Source organism: Lissotriton vulgaris, chromosome 2_2 (genome assembly GCF_964263255.1).
Source record: "Lissotriton vulgaris chromosome 2_2, aLisVul1.2, whole genome shotgun sequence".
Taxonomy (NCBI): Eukaryota; Metazoa; Chordata; class Amphibia; order Caudata; family Salamandridae; genus Lissotriton; species Lissotriton vulgaris.
The window spans coordinates 53,881,650-53,905,723 of NC_141688.1; positions in this window are offsets into that span (position 1 = coordinate 53,881,650).

The window sequence follows — 24,074 nt, forward strand, 5'->3', positions numbered from 1 at the left end:
AATAGATGAATCCAATTCACCTAGTAAAACACAGATGATTACATGTGTTATATATATATATACATGTATGTAAGTGACGAGTGCTGAGCAAGTCAGATTGTAAAGATCTGAGTGTATCTGTTGACTGTGAAGAACAGGCCAAATTAATTCATATAGTAATTTGATGCGATGAGCATAATCAGGAATGTATGTTCTGCCAAAATTGAGGAATCCTAAAAAGTACTGTCGTTTCTTTAAAGTATTGGGAGGTTGTAATTATGCACACGTCTCTAAAAAGTGAGGGGCAAGGCTCTTACCCTCACATGTAAGTTCATATCCTAAGAAAAGAACACTTAGAAATGCGATATGTGATTTTTGAAAGTTGAACATATAGCTATATCCAGTGAATCCTAAAATGATGCGATCCACTCTGTGCAAGTGTAGGTTTAACTGCGTTGTCAGGTAGATGTCATCTACATAATACAATGGTTCCAGATCTATATCATGTAGAATTGACACTATGCAGGAAGGAAATAATCCCAGAACGTTTTTATAGCCTATATCTATGCGGGTAAAGCAATGCTGAAAGCCAAGTTACGAAAAGGCTGTCCAATCTCTGATCTCAGGCGCTAGATTGTGGCTGAAAAAAACATTGGAAATATCTGCTGTTTTGTATTTATTACTGACTATATTGTTAATTAGTGTCATTCTGTGTGTATTTTGTATTGCAAATGTGTGTGTATGACTGTTTAAATGTCTGTAGTCTAAGACTATTTGATATGAATGATTCCGTTTCAAAACAGGAAAAAGGGGATGGTCATCTGAGAGACAAAGGGTTCAGTTACTCCCTGGTACTCCAATTGCAAAATAATTTCTCTAAGGGGTGCCTAAGCATCTCATTTAATGGGGGATTGCAGTTGCACTTGCAGAATGGACCTTACAGGTATGATATGATAAAGAGAGTCCTTATCCCAGCCAACATGATTGTGATATAGCGCAGGGGCTAGTGCAAGAGCACATTCTGCTGCATAAGCTTGTTTGACCTGTTCAGGGACAAGCGCAGAGAAGGAAGGAAGTATGACATCCTCATCCTGTTGGATTGTTTATATTGACCCCTGCCAGAAGGATGTCATAAGACAAAGTTACTATTTCCCAGAATATTGCTTTAATTGTGCACTGTATGTCACCCTCAATTTAAATGTCTAGATCATATAATCTATCAGGAGGGGCTAAGCTCATGTCTGGGGTCTCAACTGTAATAAAAGTATCAGTTGCTTTCGATACCAGAAACTCCTGGAGATTCCAGCGCCCTATGGTGACTTCTGCTGCGCTGTTGAGGAGAGTCACCACCAAACTCCTGTTCAGGAGGAAGGTTCTCAGTGCCTGTGGCATATTTTGTGGTGATAGCTGCTACTTTCTTTTTCCGAAAATGGGGTTTAAATGGAGGAGATTTCTCCTCCTTCTTTATCTTTACATCAGAAGAGCATTGTGAGTCCCCTTTCCGTGTCACATACTTTTCTTTTCTGTATTCAGATTGCCCTCTCTCATACTGCTTATCAGATGAGCCCTGCAAAGAACGAGGAGAAGGTGTATCAGAATTCTAATACCTGGCTGGATCCTTGAGCTTAGTGCGATCGCCAAAAACATAGCATCTCTCAGGGGGCTCCTGGGGTGGGGGTGGAGAACCATCACGAGGTTTATTTTTCTGTGTTTGTTTATATTTATTCCATGGTTTTTTAAAACACTCATGGTTTTGCTTGGCTTACTTGTCAGTACTCGGTTTGCCAAGGGATGGTTTAGTAGGTCTGATTCCCAAATTATTGCGTCCTAAGAATGTGTACTCATCAGCAATAATTATACGAAGCTCACGTTCACACTCTGCTCGTGTGACCGCTGCGTGACTCTGGCGTAGTATATCCAGCGTTACCTTTAGTGCTAGACAGAATCACTGAGGAGACCACAGGAAAATGTCCCATTAGTTTCATCCCCAAATCCAGGGTGGCATCTGCCCTGTGCTCATTCTGTATTTGTTTTAACACGTCCAGCAAGACTGACATAGACGGAGTGCTAAGATTGATGGTATATACAGTGGCAAAGACTGTCCCCCAAGTTTGACAGTCACCTATTCCGAAAACCATTCCATGTGTTGAGCATATAGTTATATTCTGGGCTTGTTTTGTGGTCGCATAAGGCAAAACATAACTTCAAGTTGATCTACTCTCTGAGAAATCCAAAAGAGAATGTCCTCATGATTAGTGGGCACCTTGCCTATAACTGAATGAACAATTACAGGACTGATAGTAGGCACTGCAGGCAACTGGGCTTGCTTTATCAGGCCAGGTCGTGGTGGTACAGCCAATAAAGTGCGTGAAACATATTGAGTCAAGCGTCTATATAATATAACTATAGCCTCATATAATGCTCTTGTTTGCAAAAGACCAAGGGCCAGATGTAGGTAGGCCGTTACCGATCGGTAACGGCCGAAAATACCGATTTCGGGCCCTTACCGATCGGTATACAGCCATCGAGATGTAGGGCAAAGAAAAAGTCAAAATCGGAGCGAAAACCGATTCGGAATGAGTCCCGAATGGAAAAGAATCCGATACGTACATACCGAAAATCGGATATGTAACGAATCGGTAACACACCGAATCGGATGCAAACACCGAATCGGTCCATGTTCCGAATCGGTAGTGACACCGATTCGGAAAATAACCGATTCGGTCCATGTACCGAATCGGTAGTGACACCGAATCGGAAATTATCCGATTCGGTCCATGTACCGAATCGGTACTGACACCGATTCGGAAATTATCCGAATCGGTCCATGTATCGAATCGGTAGACACACCGAATCGGAATAAAGCCGATTCAGTCCATGTACCGAATCGGTAGATACACCGATTCGGACATGAGCCGAATCGGAGAACCTACCGATTCGTATGAATCACCGATCGGGAAATTCCCCGATTCAGACAGATGGGGAGATGTAGGGAGGCACAGAAACACCGATTTCGGCTCAAAATCGGTAGAATTCACTCGGTATTTACCATGGATTACAATCAGGTGGTAATCAACTCCAACCCATAAAAACAGCCCCAAAATGCATTGCAAGTTGCAGGATGGCAGCTTTTTATGTCATTGCGAGGCGGCTACGGCTACAGCAGGAAGGACAGAGGGAATGGCAAAGAAATGAACAGGTCTACAGACAGAGGATAACCCTGTTCATGCTCACAGAGGCAGAGATCCTACAGAGATACAGGCTGGACTCTGACACCATTCTTGAGCTCATCAGGGACCTCAAACCATTGTTGGACCACCACACCCCAAGGGCACACGCCATCCCAGCACACGTCCAGGTGCTATGCAGCCTACACCTGCTTGCGTCTGGCAGCTATCAAAGTGGAGTTGCAGCGGCAGGAGGGGTGACCAGAGCAGCCTGTCAAGGTTCTTCCACACATTCCTTGACGCCATGATACACAGGATGGACCAATACATCTCTTTCCCTGCAACCCACGCAGAACTGCTACAAACTAAAGCTGACTTCTACCAGATGGCACAATTTCCCCAAATCATTGGCTGCATAGATGGCACGCACATTCCGATTTGCCCACCAGCGGACACAGAATACATATACCGCGATCGGAAGTCTACGCACACCATCAACGTGCAGGTGATCTGCAATGCGAAGTGCACCATCACAGACCTGGTAGCAAAATTCCCAGGGAGTACCCACGACTCCTATATTTTCCAACAGAGCGGCATCTATGCACGGCTGATGGCTGGCGAATTTGGTGAAGGATACCTACTAGGTGAGACACATCATCAGACCCCCATAACACAAAGTAGCTAGGTGTAATACATGTATGCATGTGTGTAATGTTACCCCTTTCCCTTCCAGGCGAAAGTGCATATGCCCTCCGCTCATTCATACTCACCCCCTACCTCAACCCCTCCACACCCAGCCAAAGGAGGTATAACCGGGCCCACAAAAGCACAAGGAATGTCGTCGAACGGACCTTTGGCATCTGGAAAAGTAGATTCAGATGCCTGCACAAGAGTGGAGGTGCAAGGCAGTATACCCCCATCACCTGCTGCAAGATAATAGCTGTATGTGCAATGTTACACAACCTTGCGGTGAAGAAGGGCACTGAGGTGGAGTTGTCTGACTACGAGGACCATGACGACGACGAAGCTGTGCCACTAACACAGCCAGCTGGGGTGTGTACGCCAAGTGATGGCAGATACAGACGTGAGGAGATTACAGAAAACTATTTCTGAGTGAGTACAGATGCACAGACAGGCAAATGGTTGTGGTGAAAAGCAAATTTTAATACTGTTGCAACACAGTTACTGCACTGATGTGCAACAAAAAAAAGGTGTAATAGCTAAGAAAACAAAAGTCTAAGGTGCAGGTTGCCTCACCCGCCCTTGCAAGCCTATTTCTTTGAGCGCTTGGCAGCCCCACTGGGGTGTCCCTCACCCCCTTCAGAATGACCAGCGGCTTCTGCGGAGCGCCTGCTGCTCCTGCGTGGCTCTGACGCAGCGCTGGCCGGGCTGCTGCGGCTGCTGCTGTCCCCAGCATCCCCCAGGTCCAGGGCAGGATTTGCGGCAGTGTTTGAGATAATCATGGCCTCCATTGCTGTAGTGATGCGGGCCATTCCCCTTGTTATCTCGGCGGTATTTTGGGTGAGACTTGACTCCATGTTGGCACCGCGCTGACAGAGTTGTGCCGTTGCAGCAGCAAGGCGGCTTATGGAGCGGTTTTGCACCCGGGCATCCCGCCTGCGCGAAAGCTCATGCTCCTCTAGTCGGCCGCATAACTGGGTAATGGCAGTGGTTAGCCTGCCTAGACTTGCTGCTACCTCCTTGTTGGTATCCACAAAGGCCTGAAAACCTTTCACCATTTCCCCCATCTGCAGGTTGTGCTGCAGGAGCTGGCGTTGGCAGGCCATGATGGACTTCGCCTGCTGCCTTTGGATCTTCACCATATTCCCTTCAAGGCCCTTGAAGACACTGCCCTCCGGTGCTGGCGCTGCAGTGGTGGGAATGGCACGGCGCCGGGTACTGCTGCTGCCGGCCTGCTGAGTGGGCTGGGGTGCCACTGGTGGGGATGTGGTGCTGGCCGGGGCCTGAGCCCCTGCTCCCAGGACAGGGTGTAGTGGAGCCACAGCCATAATCGTGGCAGGAGCTGGTATAGGTGGATGGAGGTCCCTTGTCGGGGAGTTCTCTGGGGAGAACAGCAAGGGGGGTGTGCTCGGCATTTGTGGGGAGTGAAGTAGATCATAGTCAATTGCCAGGTCTCCCTCAATACCCAGCCCTATGGTGTTTTCCTCCTCCTCCTCGGCAGCCTGACTCGTGCTCGGCACTGCGACTGCACTGCTAGATGGTGCTGCTGCCTCTGTTGTCTGTGGTTCGCCGCCTGATGGAGCCCCTAGGTACAAAGAAGCATTTGTAAATTGAGTGCCGATGTATTACAGTCAGTACAATTAAAGCATTCCACATGTCCTTGCATCTCCTTAGAATGTGTTCCACTGTTTCCTATCTTGTTATTCTGCACTGCCATATTTTGCTACCTTCTGCTGACTACATGTACCATGATGCTTGTCTCTTGTATGTTGGTTACAGTACTGTGCTGGGGTTTGGCTGTGCATTGTGTCTAATGGGGAGGTGTCTGGTAGGGTGTGTCATGATGCGCATGCTTCTTACCTGTAGCTGTAGCTCTGGCTGAGCTGTCCAGGGTCCCAATTCCGGTCACGCTCTCCCTCTCAATGGTACTGGAGACCAGTTCCTCCAGCTCTGTGAGGGGTGGCGCCGGGTTCCTGCCTCCACCAGTGCCTCCAGCTTGCCTCTGGATCTCAGCCATCTTCCGTTTGGTCAGGCTGCGGATATCATAGAAGCGCTTCTTCAGCTCATCAAGGGACCTGGGGGTGACACCCACAGCATTGACCTTTTGGGCGATTTCGCTCCAGAGCCTCCTCTTGGTGCTGTCTGGCACATTGAGGGACAGCTTCCCGAATAGCTGCCGGTGCACCCTCACCACCTCCTCAACCAACACCTGCAGCTCGGTGCTGCTGAACTTTGGCTTCCTCTTCTGGCTGGACTTCTGGCTCTCACTAGGGTTTGCCATCTTGATCTGAACAGTTCTCTACCTCCTACTCCCACTGCTGCTAACTGTGAGTGTTCAGCTCAGGCTGGCTCTCCAGTAAGTTCTTAATTAGCTGCACCTGCCAGGGTTGCCACTCCCTGTTTGGGTGGGGGAGGGGGGATCCACCTCATTGGCTGAATCGGCTTTTACCGAATCGGCTTTTACCGAATCGGATTTTAACGAATCGGTAAAATCCGATTCGGATTTCTCCGATTCGGTTTCTTCAATGCATTCCTATGGGCTTTTTGCCCATGGGTGTGTTTTCATAGCTCCGATTCGGTAATTGCCGAATCGGATTTTACCGACTCGGCTATTTCCGATTCGGTGGTAGCCGATTCGGCTATTTCCGATTCGGTGGTAGCCGATTAGGTACTTTCCGATTCGGTCCGTGCCGAATCGGTACGTAGCGATTCACATTACCGATGCCGACCGATTCGGGATTATTTCGCTGTTTGTTTGCTACATCTCGTTTTCCGATTTCACAATACCGATTCGGCCCGCCTCGGTATTTTGGATTCGGAAAATCCCTTTTACCTACATCGGGCCCTAAGAGCTCCCACATCAGGGTATGGTGTGTATCCAGCTAGTGCTGGCCAGGTCACCCCATCATTAATAAAGGAACTCATGCATGCGGGTGCATTCACATTTGGGGAGGGCACCAAGGAACCAAGGATTGTGTTCCCAGTAAGTCAGTGGTATTTTCATAAGTGCATATACTCTGTATTGTGCTGGTGTGGCAGGAGTAGTATATGTTTGAAATGTGTTTCAATTAGCATCCACATATGGAAAATCGACCCAAGAATAAAATCATTCAAAACGATAAGCATAATTTGCTTCTTCCACAAAGATAAAAGCACCACCTGCATTAGTAAGTCCATGATGTGTTACATGTGCATGGACAGCAGGTCTGCAATTAACACAAATGACAACAGCAGCAGGTACAGCAATATATAAAACAGAAATAAAAAGAAATTGCAACACAAAAATGGGTTCTCCTTTTAAACTTTCAAGCTTGAAAAACTACAGGATTTGGTGATTTCTAAATACGACTCGAGGATTAATCTCCAGCCCCATGGACATCTCCAGTGGTAGGTGTAAGCTGGGACCACAAAACCTCAGTATGTAGGGACTGAGTCACCATACCACATCAGTATGTATGAGTGCCAATCCAGACTAGCTCATAGTCCTTTACCTGCTCTCCTAACCTTCCCAGAGTGACAGGGAAGGTAGCACCCCCAAAATACACAACACTCTAGTCCCGTCAGGTAACTGTGGAAACAGATCGTCAACCTATCGTTTTCTCACACATGCATGTCCATAATAAATAAAAAAGACACGAGAACCGTTTACAATTTTATTGAAACCTATTGTGCTCTATTATAAAACATCTGCGCTGCACCAAGAAAACATATGCACCCCAATAGAATGAGGAGTGTTGCATGTAAATTATAAACAATAAGAAGCCCTACCATGGTAAATTATGTATCTGCCTCAGCCTACCTCCAATATGGAAACACAGTGTTATAGTATAGATCTCTGGGTTTAGTGACAAACCCGATACCTGAAAAGCATAGGTAGTTCTACCTCTCAGGCAGTGGAACTCTCTCTCGTCAGGACCTCTGCTCTTCTAAATATCTTCTCTCTGTTTTCAAAATGGCACATCTCGGTTTATATGCTACGAGGTGTCTTCTTGAAAACAGCAGATATTAATAAATGTTGTATCTAAGTGCCAAGCTGTTTGCTAACCTTTTACAAGAAGATTGGGCACTTAGGGCCAGATGTAGGAGCCCTAATACCGGTCGGTAACGTCCGAATTCGGCCGTTACCGACTGGTATTAGGGTTTTCTGATGTAGGGGCCTAAATTTACAGAATCGGTAAAATACCGAATCGGTATATTTACCGATTCGGTAAATCCATATGTAGCTAGCACTCCTAAGAGTGCCACAGGCCCTTAAGAGTCGGTATTATATCACCCAATCCTATTGGGTGGTAAAATACCAAATTCAGGTGTGCATGCACATCTGTGCATGCACACCTTAGGGCATGTATGTGTGCCACATGGCACACAAGCCAGTACTTGGGGTGCTAGAGGGTGTCAAAGTGACACCGTCTGCACCCTTGCAACATTCGGTATTTACCGATTCGGTAAATACCGAATCGGTATTGCCCATTGATTCCTATGGGCTTCAAGGCCCAGAGGAATCAATGGGCAATACCGATTCGGTATTTACCGAATCGGTAAATACCGAATGTTACCGATTCGGTAAATCAGATTTTTGATTTACCTACATCTCCCTCCTTCTAATTTACCGATTCATAAATACCGAATCGGTAAAATTCGGTATTTATGAATCGGTAAATTAGAGTTACCTACATCTAGCCCACAGTTGTTTGACCAAGCACAAGATGTTCAGACAGTCTGATCCAATAATAAAAACATGCGTGGTGCGTTTCTAAAATAATGTTGTGGCACACAAAAAAAGTGCCAAGCGTGTGCAAGACAAAGAGGCCTAAATGTGCAAGTAAAGTAAAATACAAACAAATTAAGTGGCTTCTAAAGGAAACACACTAGCAAACTAAGTGGGCTCTACAGGAAACACACTGCAACTTTTCATTGATCTATCAAACTGTTTACTCTGTTGGGGAGCTGCCTTAACACAGGAGCACATTGCCTCATGAAATTGAGGTTTAACAATATGTCTGATACAGTAAACCGTGGAATACGAATGAGTTATATTTTGGAGTGTTAAGATTTTAGGGTACAGTTTTGTTCCCACAATGAGAGGTGCCCAGAGTTCCCCAGAATGTGCAAATGAGCTATGTTTCCTTTCAATGTATGTACTAGTACTTAATGCGCCTTTCTACAATGTCTGGCATTGATCAAGTTCTCAAGGACCTAGGTTGGACACACCTGCCTTAATCTGTCACTCATAATTTCCAGAGATTTAAATGGGTGATTTAGTTCCGGCAGCATATCAATGGTCTCATGTTGCCCTACATGGGCCTTGAAAACTTTCATTCCAGACTTTGTGGCTCACCTTGGGCTCTCCTGATGACACAGTGGCATCCTCAGAACTCTCGTAGACTCTCTTCTGTTTACACGTTCGGCTCGCGCTGCGAGGAAAGAACAGGTAAACAAGGCTTCTTGGAGTACCAGTCTGTTCCCCATTAAGGGGCATATTAACAATGGCTTTATCTCCGCTTTTTTGGCTTTAAAAGCCAAAGAAGCGGAGACAAAAAAACTTGCCCTATCAACAACAGGGTGCTAACATGCAAAATGGCATACTACGCTTCCCTTTGCATCTCTAATGAGATGCAAAGTGGGCATTCCAGAGCAAAATAATAGGAGAAATGTCGCTAAGCGACATTTCTCCTATTATCAAGCTTCACGCTAACCCTGTTAGAGACAAAAAAAGCAGCGCTAACCACAGTTAACGCTGCTTTTTTACGTCTGCTAATTTTCAGACTTAGCCATGTAATCCAATGGGAGGTGGATTGCGGCTAAATCCACCATGGGCTATCAACAAGGATATCCCTATCCTTGTAGTTTAATCGCTGCATTACCAGCAATAACCTCCCAAAATGCCGCAATTGCTGGGTTTTTTATCGCCTAGGTGGTTAGCGTTGTTAATAACGCGATAACCAGGCGATATTATCCAGCGATAGCGGGCGTTAAAAAAATTATTGCTAAGCGCCCTTAGCGTTAATTTTCCCTGTTCCTTGTTAATATGCCCCTAAATCTTTTGTTTTTTGTAGGGTGATCCGGCAGTATCGCGTGTTGGCAGAGTAAACCTTTCTGGGTGCTGGCTGTGCCTGAGTAAATCACGGCACCTGCTCCCCGTCCCCTTAGTTGCTAAAATTGCAATGTACTGATCTTCTTCTGAGGGAGGACTGCCTGGATTCATCTCGGTGAACGCATTTATCACGGCTGAGATGTCTATTTTGCGTTAATCCCCTTTCATTTGTGCATGGGTTCACTGATTATCGGGAAGTTATTCACAGTTAAGAGCAATAAACATAAGGGGAACCTCTTTTCAGCATGACTCTTTTTTGTTGGGAAAACCAGCAACGGAATTTACGAAGGCCTACGACTATGGAAGTAAATTACAGCATTTTCCATATAATATTTTTTATCTGCTGCTATAATGTGTGAACTTCACTGTTCGTTTTGTGCACTTTCTAAGGTTGTTAGTTGACTCCACGTTTCAGTCCCGCATTTCATTTAACAACACTGTGCCTTCTGGGATTTGTAGTTTGGTTCAATTTAATTGAGCCATCTGGATTAAGATTGAAAAGTGCTCTAATTTGTAGAGGGGAAAAACCTAAATTGGAGGGCAGTGTCTTTAGTGACGTGGAGTCTTGTGTTAAACTTGGCTTGTTGAGTTACAAAGAGTAAAAAAACACAGTGGGCAGTCGAGTTAATTTGCAACATTCCCCTTGCTTGGGACACAAATCTCTCAAGTAAGGTTACAGATGATTTCATATTACCAATGACACGATATCCTAGTGCTGGGCTTTCCTAGTTGAACTTCATGTTTACTTTTCAGCTTTACAGGTCCAATTGGTTCTGTAAAATGAAGCAAAACTATAGATGCAAAAATACACCCAATTGGTAATGAAACTCCCAGGACTCCAAAATGGTATCTCTAGTGGCGTGGACTAATTTAGTAAACTTTCTCTTGAACAAATGTAGGTGCTGTACATCTGTCTAATATTTTTATACATAGACTAACTCTATTAAAACATGGATGAATTGTTTTTTTTTGTAGGGCATTGAAGTACTTCAATATTCTGTCAAATGATGCTCAAGCGCAATGCGGACCCCTGTTCCCTGATATGGGAACCCATCTCTCTTGCCACATGATCTCTCTTAATCCTACATTTTGAAGCTTTTATATCCGTACCTCCTCCTTGAGCTCCTGGTGCTATTTAATAGTTATATTTAACAAAGAGGGGAGGTAGAGTATCAAGTAGGATTCCTACTCCACGGGCACTGTTACATAAACAAGAAGAATCCTACCACTTATTGGGAAGAGAGGTGAAGAAAGAAAGGGGACACTCAGTGTTGTGTAAAATACCCCTCACACACCAACAGGCCCCTTGGTGTCATGCTTCATCATCGGGGTCTTCGCACCCTGCTAAGGGGATGCGGCACGCTACGACCTACGACTACGCGGGAGCGTTGACAGTTCAGTCTATGTGTGGTGTGTGTTGAGTGCAAGTGAAAGGAATAGGATGTGAGTGGGAAGTGTAGTGAGAAAAATTAAAAAGGACCTGGCCAGTGGGTAAAAAGAAAAAACTTTATTCTGTACCTCTGGCTGGTACTATTAAAAAAAGTGCTAGATGGCGAGGTTTTGTGTCTTAGTAAGGGACAGAACCTCTGGTGTGCGTCGACATGTTTCGGTACAAAAAGTACCTTCTTCAGGACGGGGCACAACTCCCAACCCTACTCACGTTTCTCTACAGAACAAGATTATTGTTCTAACTTTCCTAAAAAAGTGATTATATTTACTGAAGACAAATACAATGTGCCTACAGCGGTTTTACTTGAACATGTAGTTACATGTCCTGAAAAAAGAAAAAAAGCGTTAGGTTTGGTTACCATATAGGCTGGCTCATACAGGTGCAGTCACCTGGAGCCCCAAAACGGTTGTTTTAACCTGTAAAGGAAAAAGAGACACACAGAACACATAACACACAAACTCACACACACTTATGACAGACTTAGGGTTCAGTGTTTTCAAACATACTTATTGTATAAGCTGGTTAAAGCCTCATGAGCAATTTCAGAACATCAGGGTAGGTAGGTAGGTGGATCCACAATCTATAGGAATAGAAGGGTGGAATCAATGTTGTTATCTCTACTCACTTGTTGGACTCTGTAATGTGCCCACGGAGTTTAGACTCCGTTTCAGTGAATACTCACGAAATCCGCCTTAGTCGGCCTCTTTCCTCCACCCTGTGTTGCTCCGTCGTAAATGATGTACGGCTGAGCTTGATGGTATTTATAGGCGGATGCAGCGCGTTCTCATTGGTTAATTAGTGGAAAGGCTCATGACCGTACCAGGGTGATATCCCTATTGACGCCCCTTCCATGCATGTGATTTGTCACATGTACCATGCATATCATTGTCATTCGTTAATTACCGGGTTTTAACCTGTCCAAATATGGACTTTCCGCTTGTTAGCCACTCACACTCCGTTATTTGTGCTCGCGTTGGAGGGAGCCCGTGTGATGCAGCCTCCGTTCTATTCCTCGCGCATGTGCGCTGTCGGGTCTTCGAAAGTACCTTTGCGCATGCGCGCAGGCGAGACTTCGGCGTTCCAATGCGCATGCGCATTGGTCTAGTGTGGTGTTGCGCATGCGCGTTTGCTATTTCGCCCGGTTAAATCATTCTTATTATTGTGGGTAGTGCACTTTGAAAAAGTAACCAGATGGAGTTTCTTGTTGATTTCATCACGGAGGTCGTACCATACAGTTTCTAGTGATAATTTGGTATAGATGGCCATGCCTTCTTATGTCATTCCTACAGATGGTGGTACCCAATGTTGGGGATAGCACCGCTATTTTGCCCGTTTATTCACTCACTGTTATTCTCGATATTGCGTTGTGGAAGGGACCAAGTGGGTCACTGGAGTTTTTGGTTCATCTCCTTTTGACATAGCCACGGAGGTACCGTTTGTAGTGATATTATGGTGTGATTTGATCATACCATCATGATTCATTTATTCAAATGTTGGTACCAAATGCCGGGCTAGCTAATTGTTATCCCTTATTTATATCTGGGGGTCTTTTAGGAGACTTGGCTCCATGGTATGTCATCATTAAGTCCGGTGACATGGGTTGCCAGGCGGAACACCCAACGTTGTTCCTTTTGGAACAGACCTGTCTCGGAGGGTAGTCGTTCTATGACGGTCCAGCGGAGGTCGTTGACGCAGTGCTGGTGTGACAGAAAATGTGTTGCCATCTTAGTTGTTGTCTTCTTACAGCGTATATTACTTTTGTGTTCTCCTATCCTTATCTTGACGGGGCGGGTGGTCATGGACCACAATGTCCTTTATGTTTCTGCCCCTTCGGTGCGCATGCATCGGTTTCTCAAATGATAGACCTCCACAGTTCAATATGCCCCAGTGTTTATCAATGACTTTTGACACCTGATTTGATATGGTGGAATAGGTTGTTACACAGATCGGCCTCTTGTTCGCTTCTTTTTCATGAGGATTATCTTCTATGAGTGCCTCCCTATGATTGTTTTTAGCGCGCTTCATCGCTTTGTCGATTGTTCTTGTGGGGTATTTCCTTTGTACAAGTTTGGTTTTGAGATCTTTCGCTTGTCGGTTGAACTGTGGAGGTCTATCATTTGAGAAACCGATGCATGCGCACCGAAGGGGCAGAAACATAAAGGACATTGTGGTCCATACCAGACCACGGACAAACCAGATGGAAAGACCCAATGTAACTGCTGTACAAGGTCACTTCCCTTGCGGGGATTGCAGTTGTTGCCACCAAACTCAAAAAAGTAAAAACCTAAACTTCAGAAATGGCACAACATGGGAGCAACGCCACTTTACTAACTGCAACACAAAGAATGTGATTTACCTAGTCACCTGCCCATGCGGACTAGAATATGTAGGCATGACCACCCGCCCCGTCAAGATAAGGATAGGAGAACACAAAAGTAATATACGCTGTAAGAAGACAACAACTAAGATGGCAACACATTTTCTGTCACACCAGCACTGCGTCAACGACCTCCGCTGGACCGTCATAGAACGACTACCCTCCGAGACAGGTCTGTTCCAAAAGGAACAACGTTGGGTGTTCCGCCTGGCAACCCATGTCACCGGACTTAATGATGACATACCATGGAGCCAAGTCTCCTAAAAGACCCCCAGATATAAATAAGGGATAACAATTAGCTAGCCCGGCATTTGGTACCAACATTTGAATAAATGAATCATGATGGTATGATCAAATCACACCATAATATCACTACAAACGGTACCTCCGTGGCTATGTCAAAAGGAGATGAACCAAAAACTCCAGTGACCCACTTGGTCCCTTCCACAACGCAATATCGAGAATAACAGTGAGTGAATAAACGGGCAAAATAGCGGTGCTATCCCCAACATTGGGTACCACCATCTGTAGGAATGACATAAGAAGGCATGGCCATCTATACCAAATTATCACTAGAAACTGTATGGTACGACCTCCGTGATGAAATCAACAAGAAACTCCATCTGGTTACTTTTTCAAAGTGCACTACCCACAATAATAAGAATGATTTAACCGGGCGAAATAGCAAACGCGCATGCGCAACACCACACTAGACCAATGCGCATGCGCATTGGAACGCCGAAGTCTCGCCTGCGCGCATGCGCAAAGGTACTTTCGAAGACCCGACAGCGCACATGCGCGAGGAATAGAACGGAGGCTGCATCACACGGGCTCCCTCCAACGCGAGCACAAATAACGGAGTGTGAGTGGCTAACAAGCGGAAAGTCCATATTTGGACAGGTTAAAACCCGGTAATTAACGAATGACAATGATATGCATGGTACATGTGACAAATCACATGCATGGAAGGGGCGTCAATAGGGATATCACCCTGGTACGGTCATGAGCCTTTCCACTAATTAACCAATGAGAACGCGCTGCATCCGCCTATAAATACCATCAAGCTCAGCCGTACATCATTTACGACGGAGCAACACAGGGTGGAGGAAAGAGGCCGACTAAGGCGGATTTCGTGAGTATTCACTGAAACGGAGTCTAAACTCCGTGGGCACATTACAGAGTCCAACAAGTGAGTAGAGATAACAACATTGATTCCACCCTTCTATTCCTATAGATTGTGGATCCACCTACCTACCTACCCTGATGTTCTGAAATTGCTCATGAGGCTTTAACCAGCTTATACAATAAGTATGTTTGAAAACACTGAACCCTAAGTCTGTCATAAGTGTGTGTGAGTTTGTGTGTTATGTGTTCTGTGTGTCTCTTTTTCCTTTACAGGTTAAAACAACCGTTTTGGGGCTCCAGGTGACTGCACCTGTATGAGCCAGCCTATATGGTAACCAAACCTAACGCTTTTTTTCTTTTTTCAGGACATGTAACTACATGTTCAAGTAAAACCGCTGTAGGCACATTGTATTTGTCTTCAGTAAATATAATCACTTTTTTAGGAAAGTTAGAACAATAATCTTGTTCTGTAGAGAAACGTGAGTAGGGTTGGGAGTTGTGCCCCGTCCTGAAGAAGGTACTTTTTGTACCGAAACATGTCGACGCACACCAGAGGTTCTGTCCCTTACTAAGACACAAAACCTCGCCATCTAGCACTTTTTTTAATAGTACCAGCCAGAGGTACAGAATAAAGTTTTTTCTTTTTACCCACTGGCCAGGTCCTTTTTAATTTTTCTCACTACACTTCCCACTCACATCCTATTCCTTTCACTTGCACTCAACACACACCACACATAGACTGAACTGTCAACGCTCCCGCGTAGTCGTAGGTCGTAGCGTGCCGCATCCCCTTAGCAGGGTGCGAAGACCCCGATGATGAAGCATGACACCAAGGGGCCTGTTGGTGTGTGAGGGGTATTTTACACAACACTGAGTGTCCCCTTTCTTTCTTCACCTCTCTTCCCAATAAGTGGTAGGATTCTTCTTGTTTATGTAGCTATTTAATAGTTGCCTGAGCTAGATCGTCTACTGTGAGAGTTTCTCATGATTAACCCTCTAAAATGAAGTGTTAGCCACAATATCACTGTGAGTGGGCCGATCAGGCCAGCTAGATTTATACTATCCACAGTACATGATTAATAGGCCCCAATTTTGCCTTTTAAAGCTAGAATGTCATCCTGAATCCAACCTGTCAGGCCTGGATAGGCCCCTAATATTTGAGAGATACAAGAGGTTGGCTGTGAATGCCCAAAATATCTCCGGCCGGGCCATATTAAGTACCCCTAAATGCTTTACCATAGGTCCACGCCCCTCCTGCCACACGGACACACTTATGGTCGCACCCCTCCTGACCAATTTAGGTCTAACTGTAGCATCTACTGAGGCAACAGATCTCACTGGGTTCCAGGTGCACCTGCAGAGTGCCTGAAAGATGGGAGAAATGAGCCATGGGAAGAGTTTCTCTACTTAAGAGTGTTTGCTGCTGAAGATCTAAATCTCCCACAGACTCCTCCTGAGTTCCTGGAGCCCCTTGATATTTGACCTGGAGCCTTAATTTATTTTAAAGTTTCTTTTGTAAAGTCCTGATTATTTCATGGAAGTCAGTTCATAAGATCCCCTTCATCTTCCTGGTCGTTTTGACATCCCTCCCAGCAGAAGATGGGAGATCCCCAACTCTTCTTTGTGTTTGCACAAATGCCACCATAGGTTTTTTTGACATCTGTAGAGGCAGGTTCCATCGGTTTTCCTACTCACTCATACTGGGGGCTAAAACAGTAGAATTGTTCTGAATTTAGCTATTTAATCTGAGGTGTACATGACTTTTGCTGCTAATTCTGATACTGCTAACTGAAACGAATTGAAATTGATTTGCGCTGAAATATCTTTTTCAAACTGCCCGGTACCTTTTAATCACCTCTCGCACTTTTTATCGTTTTGCACAGTAAAGTATTTTTTAATTGCTCCGCATAACAATAACTGGTGGGCGGTCCCAGAAGGAGGGGAGCTGGCGGGACATGGAGCGGGGCCATATGTCGGCAAGATGCGCTTTAGTGCTCCAAAGTGACCTGCAGGAGGAGTCTTCCCCTCTTATCCCTTTATGGCTGCAGCGTCAATGCGTGCATCTGGCACACCAGAGGAGCATCTATGGCAAGCCCATCTGCATCACACCAGTGCCAGGCATTATGCCAGGTTGGTGACAGAGGGCCACCCAAGACATATTTACACAGCGTCTGAACTGAGAGGTATGGAGGAACCAAATATGTGTAGTCAATATAAATGTAGTCTACACCCCCTGATCCTAAAGCCTAAAAGCACGTCAGGCCCAACTAAGAACCAGGTGGAATTTAATGCCACTTTGAATTACACTCCCTGCATCAGCAGGCTTTGGACATATAAAGCATGATAGAGGAGAGTACTTTTGATGCTCTTTGATGACTGAAACCTGGATAAGTGAGGACACATGTATAGAGCACAATGGTTCTCTGAAGAGTTAGTCCTGGAAAGCACAGCATACAAAAAATAGACAGAGTTTAAGCTGTAGGAGATGAAGGGAGCAGACTCCCTTGGTTTTAGCATCTCTCTCAGAATTTTAGCCTACCGCCCCCAGGATATGTAGGTGATTTTGTAGCATCCCTGGATCAAGCCTTAGCCTCTAAATGTATCCGCAGTGCACATTTCACCATTTTAGGCAAGTTTAACATACACATGGATAGGGCAGATGATCCGCTGTCCATCCACTTTTTGGACACTCTGGCCTTACTTAAAATAGCACAAGCCGATACAGGCCAGATGACCAGGGCAGGGCATGCCTTAGAAGGGTTCCTGGCTAACACAATGATACATTGGAAGCACCCATGCCAGGTGATCTGGTCTGACTACTTGTTACTTGTGTTTTCTTAGCATTTTGAATGTATGAAGGAAACCAGACCGCCCAACAGAATAGTGGGAATAGATGTTGGAGCAAGTTTTCTATTCCAGGCCATAGGAGGATACTGACTGAATGCAAACCAGTATCCTGGACTCTGTCATAGAGGGCGATATTGCTATTAGATCCTGGCTCACAAAGGCGGCTGATTCCGTGACCCCTATGACAGCTGCCAGGAAAGCAGCCTTGGGCCGTTCAGCACAATGGTTCTCTCAAGAGTTGGTCCTGGAAAGCACAACATACAAAAAATTGGAACGGGTGTGGCATTGCCACTATCATGAAACAGACAAAACCTACTACAAACTGGGTCTTATGATATATCACAAAAACATAAAGGGGGCTCTGAGCTCCTTCTATTCCCATTGTATTAAAGAGGCAGATAATAATGGGAAGATTTTCAAAATTGTCTCCAGCTTCAGGGACCCTAAAAATACGTCCCCTTCCCCAGAGATCAATCAAGTACTATGCTTGAGACTCAGTGATTTTTTTTCGAGGATAAGATTTAAAAAATTCAGATCAATTTAGTGGGTTTAAATAATGTAACTCTTGCTCCAGGGCCTGGAAACATAGTAGGACCAATATCATATTCTAAGTTGTCATTTTTCCATGTCCCCTCCAAGGAGGAACTGAAGACACAGTTAGCGAACTGCAGGCCTGGGTCGTCTGATAATCCTATCTCACACGAGCACAGTGATTGTCACCAATTTACCCGGGTGAACAATCCTACTCCCGAGTGAGATAGTGGCTATGCAACATTATGTCTTGTGGTTGTAATAGGATCCAACAAAATAAGGTAACCCTCCTCATGTATTGTTGGTCCTATACCACCTCACAGGAGTAGGACATTTCACACATTTCTGCTTCATGATGCACAAGTCACTTTTGGTCAAGGCACTGATTCTCTCGAGGTTAGACTATGTCACCGTACTGTACTTGGGACTCCCAGAATATCTGGTTCAGTATTTACAAGAAGTCCAAAACATAGCAGCCTGCTTACTCTATAAACTACCCAAGCACGTGTCAGTATCTCAGCTTTTTGAAAAGCTTCATTGGTCACCTCTCCATAACCATGTTATGTATAGGGCTCTGACACTGACACATCAAGCCGACCATAACAAGGGGCCCATTTATCTGAATGAGAGAATGAAGGAATATAGATCAGGAAGGTCACTGTGCTTAAGTACCATTGGCTTACTCACATTCTCCTGTTCTAAAAAACAATGAAGAAGGGGCTCCTCTTTCGCAGTCAGGGCAGCTAACATGAGGAATCAGATGCCTGGTCATCTAAGATGTATCATGGAGGAAAGTAGATTCAAAAAAGTGCTGAAAACCTATTTATAAGGATTCTAGGACTCACAGCGAACCATGCCGCCATTTTGTGTCTCATTGCCAAAGCACTGCGAGTAGCCAAGTGTTGTTCAAGAACCACTCATTCATTCACTAATTAATACTATGTGGTGCACTAATGGAAGACAGCTTAGAACACCCCTGCCACTTTTTCTGTTTGGGTGTGGGTTCCATGTGCTCCAAGGTCCAATTTTTTGTCTCCTTCACCCGCAACCTCACGCATATGCCCCTCTTGCTTGCACCTCTTATCATTACTTGTTATGAAGGACAAAGAGCCATCCCATTCAGGATGCTGAAGAACAGCTACAGTTTCTAGGGCATTGTCCAAACCATCTTCATCTCTGTCTATTTCCTGGCCAAAGATGGTGCCTCCATTCATTGCTGCCTCTTTATTGGAGGGAACACAAGAGCATTATCTTCACACTCTATTGTCTTGACTTTCCAGTGCTTTTAATGTCCATTTTGCTGGTAGCAAAGATTCATTGAAATAATGGGGTCAAACCCAGCAAAAGTCAGAGGACCTGTGTATTAAATAGTATAGAAGAACAAAGTGGTCCTAGACATAACTTAATCAAAATCAATAAATGAGTCACTATTTTTTGTTTTATAGGATTCAATCCTGCAGGGAAAGAGGAGACCAAAAACACACACAAAAAACAGCCAGATGCATGTATATTTCTTATAGTACCTAAACCCATTGCTGGGGGTGCAATTTTTCCCTGCAACCTAGGTCCCTTCCTACCCCATCCCGAAGAATACCCATAGCTGAGGTGTTAATCCTCCCTCAACTGCGCCAGGGTCAAAACGTTGACGATCTCCCCCATTCCGGGGCCTGCATTCTCGTTCTCCCCTCACCCAATTGATCGTCTGCGCAGATGTAGTGACACTGGGACAGACATCTGTAATACTTTATGTTTAAAAACTGTCTGGGGCAGGCCTCTCATTTTATTCCGCTAGGAGAATTGGACCTTAGCTGAATGTGAATCATTGGATTCTCTTCTTGAATCTTTCCTGAATTCCTTTCCCTCTTCACATGAGCACTTACCTTTGCACTCTCTCCCTACTGCACCTGGCAGTATCCCCCAGCCTTCACTGTTTCTATTTATATAATGCAAATAAATTGCTAAATTGATTTGCCTAAGACTAATTTGTGTTTTAAAATCATTTTGGGTACTATAAGAAATATACATGCATCTGTCTGTTTTTTGTGTGTGTTTTTGTCTCCACTTTCTCTTCAGGATTGAATCCTATGAAACAAAAAATGGTAGCAAAGATTAGCATTTGTCTTGAGAATCTTATAAATTAATTGTAACACCCATTTGTCTGAGATCAATTCCTGGTACTTTTCACAAAAGTTTGTCCATCTCCACCTGCTGACATCTCTACCACGATCTTGAACTTGGGAAATGCTGTCCTTTTAGAACTTGGATTTAGGTGTTCTCACTTTCAAAGGCTGAATAAAGTATCTGGCTAACTCAGCTTGTCTTCTAGGAAGACTATCACAATGAGTGACTGCATCTTTTGAATTTCTTAAATGGTCCCAGGATGCTTTGTTTCCTTATAGAGACACAGAGACTGCCTCACCGAGCTAATCCCTAAAGAGGTTAGCACCCATAAATGTGTGCCAGTGACACACATCTGTTCCGTTAAATGTGATGCCCTAAAGGTAACTGCCCTGCCATCCCATGGTCTCCACTAATGCCGACCTATCTGATTACACTAGATGTACGTTGTTACAATGCATGCTTTTACCACGCATACCTTTACAACGCAGGATTTTCAACGCAAGTCGTTACAACAACTTGCGTTGGGGGGTGCTGGATAGTGAATAGTTTAATTTACTATTCCAACTCCAGTCCCCGTGGATAGTAGGGAAGGTGTTGGATAGTAAATGTAACTATTACCTATCCTAGAGCGCCCCCCAGCGCAAGTCGTTGTAATGACTTGAGTTGAAAAACCTGCGTTGTAAAGGTACTGCGTGGTAAAAGTTGCGTCGTAAAGGATGTTTCCCATTACACTACTATAGTTTTGAAGAGGGATTCAAAGTTCATCAACATTGGCCGAACTGAGTATGCCGCATACGTAACTGACCTCATTGGAAAGTACATACACATTTCTTTAGTCCATCCAGTCTCCTGTCCACCATATCATGTAGTCTTGTTTCATCTATCGAAAAAAGGTGGTCTTCCATGTATTCCAGACTACAGGCAGTCAATCTATGACCTCTCTGGTAGAGACTTTAGTGTCTCTTCTTGAGAGGAAAGGTTTGAACTAAGGTTTGGAAATTATCTCATGAACCCTCCATTTTCTCTGTACCAACTCCAAAATTGAGCTGTGCAAAGGCAGACAAATTTGTGGCAATTGAACCTGTTTGAGGGTTTGTTATGGTAGATGGGCAAGGAACCCATACCTCTGTATGTGTCACTTCTAACACAACTAAGCAGTACACTCCTGTCTTTGCAGCCTACCTTCACAGACTTATCTCCCCAATCTGAGGAGACCGAATGCTAGCTTTGGATGGTGAAAGTGAATTAAGTCTTGGTATTTGTTCTTCCAAGGCATGACAGGCCTCTGAGTTTCTTCAACAATTCCCAAACATTTTCTTTATTAACTCCCCCATGCCCTCCATATTGAATAGTTTCTGTGCACAAATTCAGGATACCCCAACCACAGATTGCTCTCCCTGGTGCTGTGAGCCCAGGGAGATTGATTAAGATTGTTCCGTTTGGTACAAGACTATCCGGCAACCCTGGGAGTGCACTGTCTTTAGGCAAAACACATTCCAAAAGTGGGGAGTAAGTAGAGATAGAATAGCCAACCTGTAGGAATGTGGTACCTGCTTTTTCTTAAAAGGTTTTATTTTTCAGGAATGAACAGCAAGTGCTTCTGTCTAGGAAGTTCAAGCTCTTCAAACAGTGAAGACGAGGAAGACATTGGGGTAGTTAGTTAATTCACTAGCAATATAATCTCTATTTTGTTATATTCTATTATTACTCCTCGTAAATGTAACTAGCAGTTTGATAATCTATTGTGTGATATCTTCTCCAAAGACTTGTCGGATTGAGGTTATCAGCACTTTACCTGAATTAGAGCTACCTAGAATTTCTCGGAGTTTATTACCTGATCAGCCATATTATCATATTTCCATGTATCAACAAGCATTTGCAATGCAATAGGTCTGGCATTTGTTAAAGTTAGAGCTGTTGGTGTTGAAAATGAAAATGTTTTTTACCTTTTAATTTTTTATTTGGAATTGAGTCATTATATTTACATAGTGCTATTACCATTGGTATAGAAAAGCTATAGTAAAAACACCCTAATTTTTAACTCCAATAGCTCTAACTTTAACAAATGCGAGACCTATTGTATTGTAAATGCTTCTTTTCCAAGCCATGCTGCAGGGTGCTGTACCATATGTGGCTAAAATATTCATATGAATTTGCAACATAAATATGTTATAGGTATTAAAGTGTAACAATAATTTAGCTGCATATTTATAAAATACTGCAAAGAAAAGCAAATTTATAGTGTAACCTAAATGGTTAGTATAACAGATGACATTTAGTACTGGGTGTTATAAAAGACAAACCACATATTACAGAACACACACATTATACAGCACGCTCTAAACCAACATTGTGCAGCATAAAAAATAATATATATATTATATATATATATTATATATATATGTAAACTAGAGTAGAAATATGTTTTATTTTAGCAAAGAAACAGTATATTACAGCCCTAGGATGAAAAACACATGTAAATAAGCTATTGGCATTGTAAACGATAATGCCTTTTATTTATGTTTTAAAAACCAACACGTAAATAAAAGGCATTGTCATTTACAATGCCAACAGCTCAATCTCTCGCAAATGCGAGACCTATTGCAATGCATTGCATAGGTCCTCGCACATACCCTCTTTCCCTGCTCACTGGTGATGTGTCAGAGTGAATTGTTCTTTACTTTACGGTAGAATATTGTGTAGTACATTACACCTGCCTGACAAGCTGTCCTCTTCTAACTTCTGGTAGAAGGGGCTCTATATTTACATTTGCGAGAAATCACATCTGGAAAATCACGTCCGGTAACCACACCGAAGTCTTCCACCTTGGAATGAAATAGGCGCAGGTAGAGACTAGGAGGGATGCGCCCGGAACACAGGAAAGCACACAAATGATAATCCACTTCTACGATAAGCTGAACTAAATGGCGTCGATGCCTGAGGCATCAGTGACCACTCGTCTCCAACACACAGTGTGATTCTAAGCACATAAAAGAGATGGGGCACACTGTGCAGTACAGTGCACGCTCATTCGCATTTAAGATTATGATATAGTAAAGTAGCACTGCACACTCTCTGCAACATATGCCATTTTCGTTTTTTTTTCTACATTTAGTTGACCCGAGGGAAGATAATCTGTCAACATGGATAGGCCCCTAAGAAGAGATTGGGATGTCCGGACCGACAGTAAGAAAAGTCAGCTTTACTCAGTGCAGGAGCTGAGAGGCCCCGTACTTCACATTGGAGTGGTCCAGCATTGAAGTGGGCATGTGTACTGGGCCGAGGGGTACTGGTACTGCCCAGCGTAGGATGCTTATTTGCGCGGGAAGGGTGGCGCACCGCAGAGTTAGGCGATGGGCTCTGTTGTGATATAAACTGTGGTAGATCAAACAAGATGGGTGTCATAATTGATCACGTGAATGGAAGGTATTTAATGACTGTCTTTTGAGTAATTTTTAATAATTACTGCAAGGGAGTTTGTTGTATTTAATTTAGCATCTCATCATAGATTAATGTGCAGTAAACAAAAAGATACTTCGTGGAGAGCTGTGATTGAAAAGCCCTTTGGCGTTTCATTCATTTTGTTTTCGCTTACAATATCGGAGTGGCTTCACGCGACGGCACCCTCATTGCTCATCCACTGCTCGCCACCCCCGGCGGGGGAGGCAAGAGCTGGGGCGGAGCTCTTACTGCTGCCGGCGA